We start from the raw sequence: 12,597 nt of genomic DNA on the forward strand, positions 1-12,597 counted from the left end.
GAAGATGTTTTTGTGCGGGGGGACGCGTGTTCGTGTGACACGGTTTGTATTTGTATTTGAGAGAGAGGAGATATTATTGTGTGGTGAAAGATAATAATGTGTTTTTTTAAAGTGAAATTAATGGAATTGTAAAAGTAAAGTTTAATTAGCGAAAAGTGTTGTAAAGTAAATAGAGTAAAGGAGGAAGTAAAGTTTTGTTTGTATAGTTAAGATAATGTTTAATTTTTGTTTACGGCCATATCACGTTGAAAACACCGGTTCTCGTCCGATCACCGAAGTTAAGCAACGTAGAGCCTGGTCAGTACTTAGATGGGTGACCGCTTGGGAATACCAGGTGCTGTAAGCATTTCTCTTTTTTTTTTTTTTTTTTTTTTGTTGATAAATTCAAAAAATGTTATTGTTTTTCATTGGAAAATCTAATTAGTTCAACTTTTTCTTTAATTCTAACAAATGTCAGCGTTCGCTCCCCGCATCCACAGCCGGAGACTTACTTTTAACGCTTCTACTTGAAGCCTGTGTATTTGGAATAAAATTCAAATCGCTTAAATATAGCAATTATGAGAGTAATCACACAATGCTGAAAACTATATTTTCTTTCAATGAATTTTAAAAGATAATAGGAACGTTTTACAAGTCATCCGTGTAGTTGTTTTGGATGAGGAAAAGAAAATACATCCTTAGCACTTGATATTCCGAAGCGGTCAACCATCTAAGTACTAACCAAGCTGGACGTTGCTTAACTGCGGTGATCGGGCGAGGGCCGGTGTTTGCAACGTGATGTAGCCGTAAGCGACCACCTAACATTAGACTAGAACCTTACATTTCCTACCTCACGCAATTTACTTATTTATTCACACACACTTTTTTAATAAGACTTTTTATCTTTTTTTTTCTGCACTTTTCATTAAGTTCTGCCAGACTTACTGCCCCTTAAATAGCAGGCTGCACTATTCATTAGTGGATTCCCGGCACTTATCGTGCTGGCTAGTCGTTTTTAAGTGATTAATATTTGGTTATATGTCCTTTAAAACGCTAGCTGGTGCGCAAGTGGATTTTCGATTTAGCTTTTAAATTGATCATGTGAAAGTGATGAGTGAGTGTAAATTCTAAACGCTCGCGTGTTTTGTTTTTTCTTACTTAGTTTGTCCTCATGCGAAGTTTTTCGGCTACTAATGGCGAAAGAAAGTATGAATTAATATTATATATGATTATTATTTAGTGATTACGTTGGTATTGTAAAAGCTTTTGTAAATTGTGATATTTTGTTTTGTAAAGTTTTATTTTAAAGATGTATTTTGTAAATAAATTGAGAAAAGCAGTGTATTATAAGTTGAAAGAAGATGTTTTTGTGCGGGGGGACGCGTGTTCGTGTGACACGGTTTGTATTTGTATTTGAGAGAGAGGAGATATTATTGTGTGGTGAAAGATAATAATGTGTTTTTTAAAAGTGAAATTAATGGAATTGTAAAAGTAAAGTTTAATTAGCGAAAAGTGTTGTAAAGTAAATAGAGTAAAGGAGGAAGTAAAGTTTTGTTTGTATAGTTAAGATAATGTTTAATTTTTGTTTACGGCCATATCACGTTGAAAACACCGGTTCTCGTCCGATCACCGAAGTTAAGCAACGTAGAGCCTGGTCAGTACTTAGATGGGTGACCGCTTGGGAATACCAGGTGCTGTAAGCATTTCTCTTTTTTTTTTTTTTTTTGTTGATAAATTCAAAAAATGTTATAGTTTTTCATTGGAAAATCTAATTAGTTCAACTTTTTCTTTAATTCTAACAAATGTCAGCGTTCGCTCCCCGCATCCACAGCCGGAGACTTACTTTTAACGCTTCTACTTGAAGCCTGTGTATTTGGAATAAAATTCAAATCGCTTAAATATAGCAATTATGAGAGTAATCACACAATGCTGAAAACTATATTTTCTTTCAATGAATTTTAAAAGATAATAGGAACGTTTTACAAGTCATCCGTGTAGTTGTTTTGGATGAGGAAAAGAAAATACATCCTTAGCACTTGATATTCCGAAGCGGTCAACCATCTAAGTACTAACCAAGCTGGACGTTGCTTAACTGCGGTGATCGGGCGAGGGCCGGTGTTTGCAACGTGATGTAGCCGTAAGCGACCACCTAACATTAGACTAGAACCTTACATTTCCTACCTCACGCAATTTACTTATTTATTCACACACACTTTTTTAATAAGACTTTTTATCTTTTTTTTTCTGCACTTTTCATTAAGTTCTGCCAGACTTACTGCCCCTTAAATAGCAGGCTGCACTATTCATTAGTGGATTCCCGGCACTTATCGTGCTGGCTAGTCGTTTTTAAGTGATTAATATTTGGTTATATGTCCTTTAAAACGCTAGCTGGTGCGCAAGTGGATTTTCGATTTAGCTTTTAAATTGATCATGTGAAAGTGATGAGTGAGTGTAAATTCTAAACGCTCGCGTGTTTTGTTTTTTCTTACTTAGTTTGTCCTCATGCGAAGTTTTTCGGCTACTAATGGCGAAAGAAAGTATGAATTAATATTATATATGATTATTATTTAGTGATTACGTTGGTATTGTAAAAGCTTTTGTAAATTGTGATATTTTGTTTTGTAAAGTTTTATTTTAAAGATGTATTTTGTAAATAAATTGAGAAAAGCAGTGTATTATAAGTTGAAAGAAGATGTTTTTGTGCGGGGGGACGCGTGTTCGTGTGACACGGTTTGTATTTGTATTTGAGAGAGAGGAGATATTATTGTGTGGTGAAAGATAATAATGTGTTTTTTAAAAGTGAAATTAATGGAATTGTAAAAGTAAAGTTTAATTAGCGAAAAGTGTTGTAAAGTAAATAGAGTAAAGGAGGAAGTAAAGTTTTGTTTGTATAGTTAAGATAATGTTTAATTTTTGTTTACGGCCATATCACGTTGAAAACACCGGTTCTCGTCCGATCACCGAAGTTAAGCAACGTAGAGCCTGGTCAGTACTTAGATGGGTGACCGCTTGGGAATACCAGGTGCTGTAAGCATTTCTCTTTTTTTTCTTTTTTTTTTTTTTTTTGTTGATAAATTCAAAAAATGTTATTGTTTTTCATTGGAAAATCTATATAGTTCAACTTTTTCTTTAATTCTAACAAATGTCAGCGTTCGCTCCCCGCATCCACAGCCGGAGACTTACTTTTAACGCTTCTACTTGAAGCCTGTGTATTTGGAATAAAATTCAAATCGCTTAAATATAGCAATTATGAGAGTAATCACACAATGCTGAAAACTATATTTTCTTTCAATGAATTTTAAAAGATAATAGGAACGTTTTACAAGTCATCCGTGTAGTTGTTTTGGATGAGGAAAAGAAAATACATCCTTAGCACTTGATATTCCGAAGCGGTCAACCATCTAAGTACTAACCAAGCTGGACGTTGCTTAACTGCGGTGATCGGGCGAGGGCCGGTGTTTGCAACGTGATGTAGCCGTAAGCGACCACCTAACATTAGACTAGAACCTTACATTTCCTACCTCACGCAATTTACTTATTTATTCACACACACTTTTTTAATAAGACTTTTTTTCTTTTTTTTTTCTGCACTTTTCATTAAGTTCTGCCAGACTTACTGCCCCTTAAATAGCAGGCTGCACTATTCATTAGTGGATTCCCGGCACTTATCGTGCTGGCTAGTCGTTTTTAAGTGATTAATATTTGGTTATATGTCCTTTAAAACGCTAGCTGGTGCGCAAGTGGATTTTCGATTTAGCTTTTAAATTGATCATGTGAAAGTGATGAGTGAGTGTAAATTCTAAACGCTCGCGTGTTTTGTTTTTTCTTACTTAGTTTGTCCTCATGCGAAGTTTTTCGGCTACTAATGGCGAAAGAAAGTATGAATTAATATTATATATGATTATTATTTAGTGATTACGTTGGTATTGTAAAAGCTTTTGTAAATTGTGATATTTTGTTTTGTAAAGTTTTATTTTAAAGATTTATTTTGTAAATAAATTGAGAAAAGCAGTGTATTATAAGTTGAAAGAAGATGTTTTTGTGCGGGGGGACGCGTGTTCGTGTGACACGGTTTGTATTTGTATTTGAGAGAGAGGAGATATTATTGTGTGGTGAAAGATAATAATGTGTTTTTTAAAAGTGAAATTAATGGAATTGTAAAAGTAAAGTTTAATTAGCGAAAAGTGTTGTAAAGTAAATAGAGTAAAGGAGGAAGTAAAGTTTTGTTTGTATAGTTAAGATAATGTTTAATTTTTGTTTACGGCCATATCACGTTGAAAACACCGGTTCTCGTCCGATCACCGAAGTTAAGCAACGTAGAGCCTGGTCAGTACTTAGATGGGTGACCGCTTGGGAATACCAGGTGCTGTAAGCATTTCTCTTTTTTTTTTTTTTTTTGTTGATAAATTCAAAAAATGTTATTGTTTTTCATTGGAAAATCTAATTAGTTCAACTTTTTCTTTAATTCTAACAAATGTCAGCGTTCGCTCCCCGCATCCACAGCCGGAGACTTACTTTTAACGCTTCTACTTGAAGCCTGTGTATTTGGAATAAAATTCAAATCGCTTAAATATAGCAATTATGAGAGTAATCACACAATGCTGAAAACTATATTTTCTTTCAATGAATTTTAAAAGATAATAGGAACGTTTTACAAGTCATCCGTGTAGTTGTTTTGGATGAGGAAAAGAAAATACATCCTTAGCACTTGATATTCCGAAGCGGTCAACCATCTAAGTACTAACCAAGCTGGACGTTGCTTAACTGCGGTGATCGGGCGAGGGCCGGTGTTTGCAACGTGATGTAGCCGTAAGCGACCACCTAACATTAGACTAGAACCTTACATTTCCTACCTCACGCAATTTACTTATTTATTCACACACACTTTTTTAATAAGACTTTTTTTCTTTTTTTTTCTGCACTTTTCATTAAGTTCTGCCAGACTTACTGCCCCTTAAATAGCAGGCTATTAGTGGATTCCCGGCACTTATCGTGCTGGCTAGTCGTTTTTAAGTGATTAATATTTGGTTATATGTCCTTTAAAACGCTAGCTGGTGCGCAAGTGGATTTTCGATTTAGCTTTTAAATTGATCATGTGAAAGTGATGAGTGAGTGTAAATTCTAAACGCTCGCGTGTTTTGTTTTTTCTTACTTAGTTTGTCCTCATGCGAAGTTTTTCGGCTACTAATGGCGAAAGAAAGTATGAATTAATATTATATATGATTATTATTTAGTGATTACGTTGGTATTGTAAAAGCTTTTGTAAATTGTGATATTTTGTTTTGTAAAGTTTTATTTTAAAGATGTATTTTGTAAATAAATTGAGAAAAGCAGTGTATTATAAGTTGAAAGAAGATGTTTTTGTGCGGGGGGACGCGTGTTCGTGTGACACGGTTTGTATTTGTATTTGAGAGAGAGGAGATATTATTGTGTGGTGAAAGATAATAATGTGTTTTTTAAAAGTGAAATTAATGGAATTGTAAAAGTAAAGTTTAATTAGCGAAAAGTGTTGTAAAGTAAATAGAGTAAAGGAGGAAGTAAAGTTTTGTTTGTATAGTTAAGATAATGTTTAATTTTTGTTTACGGCCATATCACGTTGAAAACACCGGTTCTCGTCCGATCACCGAAGTTAAGCAACGTAGAGCCTGGTCAGTACTTAGATGGGTGACCGCTTGGGAATACCAGGTGCTGTAAGCATTTCTCTTTTTTTTTTTTTTTTTTGTTGATAAATTCAAAAAATGTTATTGTTTTTCATTGGAAAATCTATATAGTTCAACTTTTTCTTTAATTCTAACAAATGTCAGCGTTCGCTCCCCGCATCCACAGCCGGAGACTTACTTTTAACGCTTCTACTTGAAGCCTGTGTATTTGGAATAAAATTCAAATCGCTTAAATATAGCAATTATGAGAGTAATCACACAATGCTGAAAACTATATTTTCTTTCAATGAATTTTAAAAGATAATAGGAACGTTTTACAAGTCATCCGTGTAGTTGTTTTGGATGAGGAAAAGAAAATACATCCTTAGCACTTGATATTCCGAAGCGGTCAACCATCTAAGTACTAACCAAGCTGGACGTTGCTTAACTGCGGTGATCGGGCGAGGGCCGGTGTTTGCAACGTGATGTAGCCGTAAGCGACCACCTAACATTAGACTAGAACCTTACATTTCCTACCTCACGCAATTTACTTATTTATTCACACACACTTTTTTAATAAGACTTTTTATCTTTTTTTTTCTGCACTTTTCATTAAGTTCTGCCAGACTTACTGCCCCTTAAATAGCAGGCTGCACTATTCATTAGTGGATTCCCGGCACTTATCGTGCTGGCTAGTCGTTTTTAAGTGATTAATATTTGGTTATATGTCCTTTAAAACGCTAGCTGGTGCGCAAGTGGATTTTCGATTTAGCTTTTAAATTGATCATGTGAAAGTGATGAGTGAGTGTAAATTCTAAACGCTCGCGTGTTTTGTTTTTTCTTACTTAGTTTGTCCTCATGCGAAGTTTTTCGGCTACTAATGGCGAAAGAAAGTATGAATTAATATTATATATGATTATTATTTAGTGATTACGTTGGTATTGTAAAAGCTTTTGTAAATTGTGATATTTTGTTTTGTAAAGTTTTATTTTAAAGATGTATTTTGTAAATAAATTGAGAAAAGCAGTGTATTATAAGTTGAAAGAAGATGTTTTTGTGCGGGGGGACGCGTGTTCGTGTGACACGGTTTGTATTTGTATTTGAGAGAGAGGAGATATTATTGTGTGGTGAAAGATAATAATGTGTTTTTTAAAAGTGAAATTAATGGAATTGTAAAAGTAAAGTTTAATTAGCGAAAAGTGTTGTAAAGTAAATAGAGTAAAGGAGGAAGTAAAGTTTTGTTTGTATAGTTAAGATAATGTTTAATTTTTGTTTACGGCCATATCACGTTGAAAACACCGGTTCTCGTCCGATCACCGAAGTTAAGCAACGTAGAGCCTGGTCAGTACTTAGATGGGTGACCGCTTGGGAATACCAGGTGCTGTAAGCATTTCTCTTTTGCTTTTTTTTTTTTTTTTTTTGATAAATTCAAAAAATGTTATTGTTTTTCATTGGAAAATCTAATTAGTTCAACTTTTTCTTTAATTCTAACAAATGTCAGCGTTCGCTCCCCGCATCCACAGCCGGAGACTTACTTTTAACGCTTCTACTTGAAGCCTGTGTATTTGGAATAAAATTCAAATCGCTTAAATATAGCAATTATGAGAGTAATCACACAATGCTGAAAACTATATTTTCTTTCAATGAATTTTAAAAGATAATAGGAACGTTTTACAAGTCATCCGTGTAGTTGTTTTGGATGAGGAAAAGAAAATACATCCTTAGCACTTGATATTCCGAAGCGAAGCGGTCAACCATCTAAGTACTAACCAAGCTGGACGTTGCTTAACTGCGGTGATCGGGCGAGGGCCGGTGTTTGCAACGTGATGTAGCCGTAAGCGACCACCTAACATTAGACTAGAACCTTACATTTCCTACCTCACGCAATTTACTTATTTATTCACACACACTTTTTTAATAAGACTTTTTATCTTTTTTTTTCTGCACTTTTCATTAAGTTCTGCCAGACTTACTGCCCCTTAAATAGCAGGCTGCACTATTCATTAGTGGATTCCCGGCACTTATCGTGCTGGCTAGTCGTTTTTAAGTGATTAATATTTGGTTATATGTCCTTTAAAACGCTAGCTGGTGCGCAAGTGGATTTTCGATTTAGCTTTTAAATTGATCATGTGAAAGTGATGAGTGAGTGTAAATTCTAAACGCTCGCGTGTTTTGTTTTTTCTTACTTAGTTTGTCCTCATGCGAAGTTTTTCGGCTACTAATGGCGAAAGAAAGTATGAATTAATATTATATATGATTATTATTTAGTGATTACGTTGGTATTGTAAAAGCTTTTGTAAATTGTGATATTTTGTTTTGTAAAGTTTTATTTTAAAGATGTATTTTGTAAATAAATTGAGAAAAGCAGTGTATTATAAGTTGAAAGAAGATGTTTTTGTGCGGGGGGACGCGTGTTCGTGTGACACGGTTTGTATTTGTATTTGAGAGAGAGGAGATATTATTGTGTGGTGAAAGATAATAATGTGTTTTTTAAAAGTGAAATTAATGGAATTGTAAAAGTAAAGTTTAATTAGCGAAAAGTGTTGTAAAGTAAATAGAGTAAAGGAGGAAGTAAAGTTTTGTTTGTATAGTTAAGATAATGTTTAATTTTTGTTTACGGCCATATCACGTTGAAAACACCGGTTCTCGTCCGATCACCGAAGTTAAGCAACGTAGAGCCTGGTCAGTACTTAGATGGGTGACCGCTTGGGAATACCAGGTGCTGTAAGCATTTCTCTTTTTTTTTTTTTTTTTTTTTGTTGATAAATTCAAAAAATGTTATTGTTTTTCATTGGAAAATCTAATTAGTTCAACTTTTTCTTTAATTCTAACAAATGTCAGCGTTCGCTCCCCGCATCCACAGCCGGAGACTTACTTTTAACGCTTCTACTTGAAGCCTGTGTATTTGGAATAAAATTCAAATCGCTTAAATATAGCAATTATGAGAGTAATCACACAATGCTGAAAACTATATTTTTTTTCAATTAATTTTTAAAGATAATAGGAACGATGCGAAGTTTTTCGGCTACTAATGGCGAAAGAAAGTATGAATTAATATTATATATGATTATTATTTAGTGATTACGTTGGTATTGTAAAAGTTTTTGTAAATTGTGAGAATTTATTTTTTAAAGTTTTGTTTTTTTTAAAGATGTATTTTGTAAATAAATTGAGAAAAGCAGTGTATTATAAGTTGAAAGAAGATGTTTTTGTGCGGGGGGACGCGTGTTCGTGTGACACCGTTTGTATTTGTATTTGAGAGAGAGGAGATATTATTGTTTTGTAGTGTGTTGAAAGATAATAAGGTGATTTTAAAAGTGAAATTAATGGAATTGTAAAAGTAAAGTTTAATTAGCGAAAAGTGTGTTAAAGTAAATAGAGTAAAAGAAGTAAAGTTTTGTTTGTATAGTTAAGATAATGTTTAATTTTTGTTTACGGCCATATCACGTTGAAAACACCGGTTCTCGTCCAATCACCGAAGTTAGTTAGTACGTTGGTATTGTAAAAGTTTTTCTGAAGTCTGAGAATTTATTTTGTAAAGTTTTTTTGTCTCTGATGGTCTGATGGTAAATGTGGTTACGGTGGCCGCCGACATGGGGCATTACTGTCACAGACCTAAACAGCACCCATGGTCCAACAATATTGTAATTGTATCGATCTCAAATCCCAATGGTATACCAGTACATTTGTGTAAATGGTAACCACTCCCCTGCCTCAGCTGCACGGGACATTCCTCCAATCGTCATGATGTCCACTCCTGTTTTCCAGGATCTACTATTCGATGCGAGCATCATGTGTCGATTAACATAGAACACTGCATTCCATCAACATACACGATAATCACTGCGTTTTCATCTGTGTGTATGCCCTGGTCCAACATGCCGCATTGATAGCACGGAGTTCCTAATCTTCAGTAGTTTCTTGCCAGTTGTAAGAAGACAGATTGGACTCACAGCTGCAACACACTTATTCTCACTATCAGGTCTCCCCTAGTAAGAGTCACAATTTGTGGTGCCTGCTCGTATTCGATGGAGATGGCATCAGAGAACGCCATAACGAAAACCAGTTGTGTAAGTCTTTCCAGACCAACTCCCTCGAAGCAAGCCAATCCAACCAACTGTCTAATGTTTACCTGCTTGCCAGCATATCTAACAATGGTCAACTTCACTATCTGTGAATGCCTTTTAACTGGGACTAATCGTCTCAACGCCCAGTTGGTCACTCTCATCCATTTCCAAATAAATGGCCAATGCATCTTCTTTGAGCAGGCTTGCCGCATCAGCCACATCTTCTGGAGTCTCATTTCCAACGTCAATTTCTTCAGCCACATCTTCCTTGTTGCCAAACGATTTCACTGCTGATTTATATCTTCGAAATAATGATGTCCGGAATCACTTGAAAGCAGAAAAAGACATCTGCTAGCATTGCAATTTTCCCAGCAGCAGTCGTACGTCTTTCTCTTCCTCTTCACAACAATCTTTTTATGCTGACACTCGAACTCTTTTCGATTATCTAGCCTTTTTTTAACATTTTTTTTTTTAGATTTTTTTTTAGATTTTTTTTTTTACATTTTTTTAACATTTTTTTTTTTTACATTTTTTTTTTTACATTTTTTTTTACATTTTTTTAACATTTTTTTTTTACATTTTTTTAACATTTTTTTTTTACATTTTTTTTTTACATTTTTTTAACATTTTTTTTTTACATTTTTTTTTTACATTTTTTTTTTTACATTTTTTTTTTTTACATTTTTTTTTATTCTGTCGTCGATTCCAATCAGCTGACTTTATTTGTCAAATTCAGTTCATATTTCGATACATTCTTACTTCAACAAAATCTAATGTTTACTTTATAAATTCACTAGCGGGGGGGGGTACCCGGCGATGCCCGGGTGTCTTGAGGTAAATCAAAACTCCGGGGGGGGGGGGGTTAAATAATAAATAAAAAAAATGTTTTGGTAGGTAAGTATGAGAATCGAACCCGTACCCTTGAGTGGGAAATTAATGTGTGAAAAAAAAAACGGGGGACTTTACCCATTAGGCCACCGCGACATACATACAGCATACTCAGGTTTGGATTTATTTATTAAACTATAAAAACAGGCGTGCGCAATAAAAGTTAACTCTGCTGCTTCCATTTGACCTAATTAAGAAGGTCAAATAGAAGTCACGCAGTTGTCTGTTTTTGTTTTTTTCCCCCAACATCTGTTGGGGGGAAGGGAACCAGCTCCCAATTGTCCAGATTGAATAACAATTGTCTGATGTACAACATTGATCAAAGCTGATTGCTTCTGGACATTTCCCGGCGCAATGCCGAGAACGTTGTTCGTTGTTAACTTTGAATTAGTTTCGCTTTTTATACGAAAAAGCCTCATCAACATGCGAGAAGCCAAAATGGCAATAATTTTGTAAAAGTTGACGTAAATAAATCTAGATGTGATGCACTTTCCCAAATCTTACATATTATTATTTAGGACCCATATAAACAGTTGTAAGCGATAGTAACGAACCCGGGACCGTGTGCTCGAAAAGCCTTTTGAAGACATACACGAAATGGTCACACACATTTTGCCTTTTATATATATAGACTAGCGAGGGGTACCCGGCGTTGCCCGGGTGTTTTTCGGGGTATGTGAAAAAAACCCGAAGCGTTGACGACGCGCAGTTGGAAAATAGTAAAGTGTTAAAAAAACAAACAGGTGCGCGTTTTTGATTGACGTGACGGCGATAGGTATTCAGCAGTTACGATTTTGTGTGGGACAGTTTTGAATAAATGGGTTTGTTTGTTTTTAAAAACCCGCTCCCTGTTTATTAGGAGGAGCGAAATGAAAGCTACAGTCTGATATGACGAAGTCGACATTGAACAAACTGGCTTTCAGCCTGTGATTAGAGTCGAGTTTCGCTTTTTTTTATACCGAAAACCGAATGTAACGCATGCCGATGCGGGAAATGTGGAATAATTAATGTTTGAAAGTCAATAAAATTAAATAGACAGGCGAGCTCTGTGGGTAATTCTGAGATATTACTATTTATAGATGATATAAAAAGTTAAGTTGTGAAGCGAGCAAGCGCTTCTCTGAAAGAAGCCTTTCGTGGACATCGAGGAAAAGCGAACATACATACACACACACATTTTCGCTTTTATATATATATATATAGACTAGCGGGGGGAGGTACCCGGCGTTCACCGGGCGTTTGTAGGTGTGTGTATGGGGGGGGGATAAGTAATAACCCTGAAACGATGTTAAAAAAATCGGAAAAACCAAAAAGAAAAAAAAAAAACGCTGTGTGTATGGGGGGGGGGTAAACTAAAGAATAAGCGAAGTAAAAAAAATAAAGAAACGTTGCCCGCATGTCTAAAGATGTAAAAGAAAAAAAAATAGTTTTGGTCGTGAGGCTGGATTGAACCCAGGAGCCTTGACGCGGAGGTGAAACAAACTCCAACCACTTCACCGTCTAGGCCAAGAGTAAGAGGAATTGATTACAGTGTTAAAATAAGGCTTATAAAGCGAGTGAAAGAGGTTTGATTGACAGATAGCCACTAAATGAGGTCATCGCGGGACCGTTACGAAATGACGTAGCAGTATTTTGTTTTTTTTGTTTTACTTCACATTAGCGTTTATTAAATTACGTATTTTGTTTCCTGTCTAGACATCTCTCTCTATCTGTCTCTCTGTTTGCGTTTGTGTATGTCTCTCTCTCTCACTTCGTCTTCCTTACTCTAAAGACTGTTACTAAAAAAGAAAATGGCGTTTGGCTGTTTTTTTTTTGTAAAAACTTCGATCGTTAATATTTTTTGTAAGCGTATTTTTTTTTACTTCACATTTTTGGCTTGTTATTTTTTGTTTAACTATCGGTTCTAACTATTTCTAATGTGCTAATAACTTTGGTAATGTTGCCATAGCATAGCTTGTGTAAGGGTTAAATTTTTTTTTTACCGATAACATGTTTTTTAAATTCAGACTGCCATTAGAGCTTGC

The 12,597-nt window shown here is 35.0% G+C and overlaps 7 non-coding genes across 7 annotated transcripts; all 7 read left to right on the top strand.

Annotated features, from left to right (window-relative positions):
• Positions 1 to 227: 227 nt before the first annotated feature.
• On the top strand, positions 228 to 346 carry LOC145298302 (5S ribosomal RNA). The gene has a single exon (XR_013870584.1). It is a non-coding gene; the product is annotated as a 5S ribosomal RNA (ribosomal RNA).
• A 1,217-nt stretch (positions 347 to 1,563) lies between these two features.
• Positions 1,564 to 1,682, top strand: LOC145298314 (5S ribosomal RNA). Its single transcript, XR_013870596.1, has one exon. It is a non-coding gene; the product is annotated as a 5S ribosomal RNA (ribosomal RNA).
• Positions 1,683 to 2,894: 1,212 nt separating this feature from the next.
• LOC145298325 (5S ribosomal RNA) lies at positions 2,895 to 3,013 on the top strand. The gene has a single exon (XR_013870607.1). It is a non-coding gene; the product is annotated as a 5S ribosomal RNA (ribosomal RNA).
• Positions 3,014 to 4,235: 1,222 nt separating this feature from the next.
• LOC145298336 (5S ribosomal RNA) lies at positions 4,236 to 4,354 on the top strand. The gene has a single exon (XR_013870618.1). It is a non-coding gene; the product is annotated as a 5S ribosomal RNA (ribosomal RNA).
• A 1,203-nt stretch (positions 4,355 to 5,557) lies between these two features.
• On the top strand, positions 5,558 to 5,676 carry LOC145298348 (5S ribosomal RNA). The gene has a single exon (XR_013870629.1). It is a non-coding gene; the product is annotated as a 5S ribosomal RNA (ribosomal RNA).
• Positions 5,677 to 6,889: 1,213 nt separating this feature from the next.
• On the top strand, positions 6,890 to 7,008 carry LOC145298360 (5S ribosomal RNA). The gene has a single exon (XR_013870641.1). It is a non-coding gene; the product is annotated as a 5S ribosomal RNA (ribosomal RNA).
• A 1,222-nt stretch (positions 7,009 to 8,230) lies between these two features.
• LOC145298372 (5S ribosomal RNA) lies at positions 8,231 to 8,349 on the top strand. The gene has a single exon (XR_013870654.1). It is a non-coding gene; the product is annotated as a 5S ribosomal RNA (ribosomal RNA).
• The last annotated feature ends 4,248 nt before the right edge of the window (positions 8,350 to 12,597 follow it).

Source organism: Euprymna scolopes, chromosome 18, assembly GCF_053919585.1.
Source record: "Euprymna scolopes isolate OS-2025 chromosome 18, ASM5391958v1, whole genome shotgun sequence".
NCBI classification, from domain to species: domain Eukaryota; kingdom Metazoa; phylum Mollusca; class Cephalopoda; order Sepiida; family Sepiolidae; genus Euprymna; species Euprymna scolopes.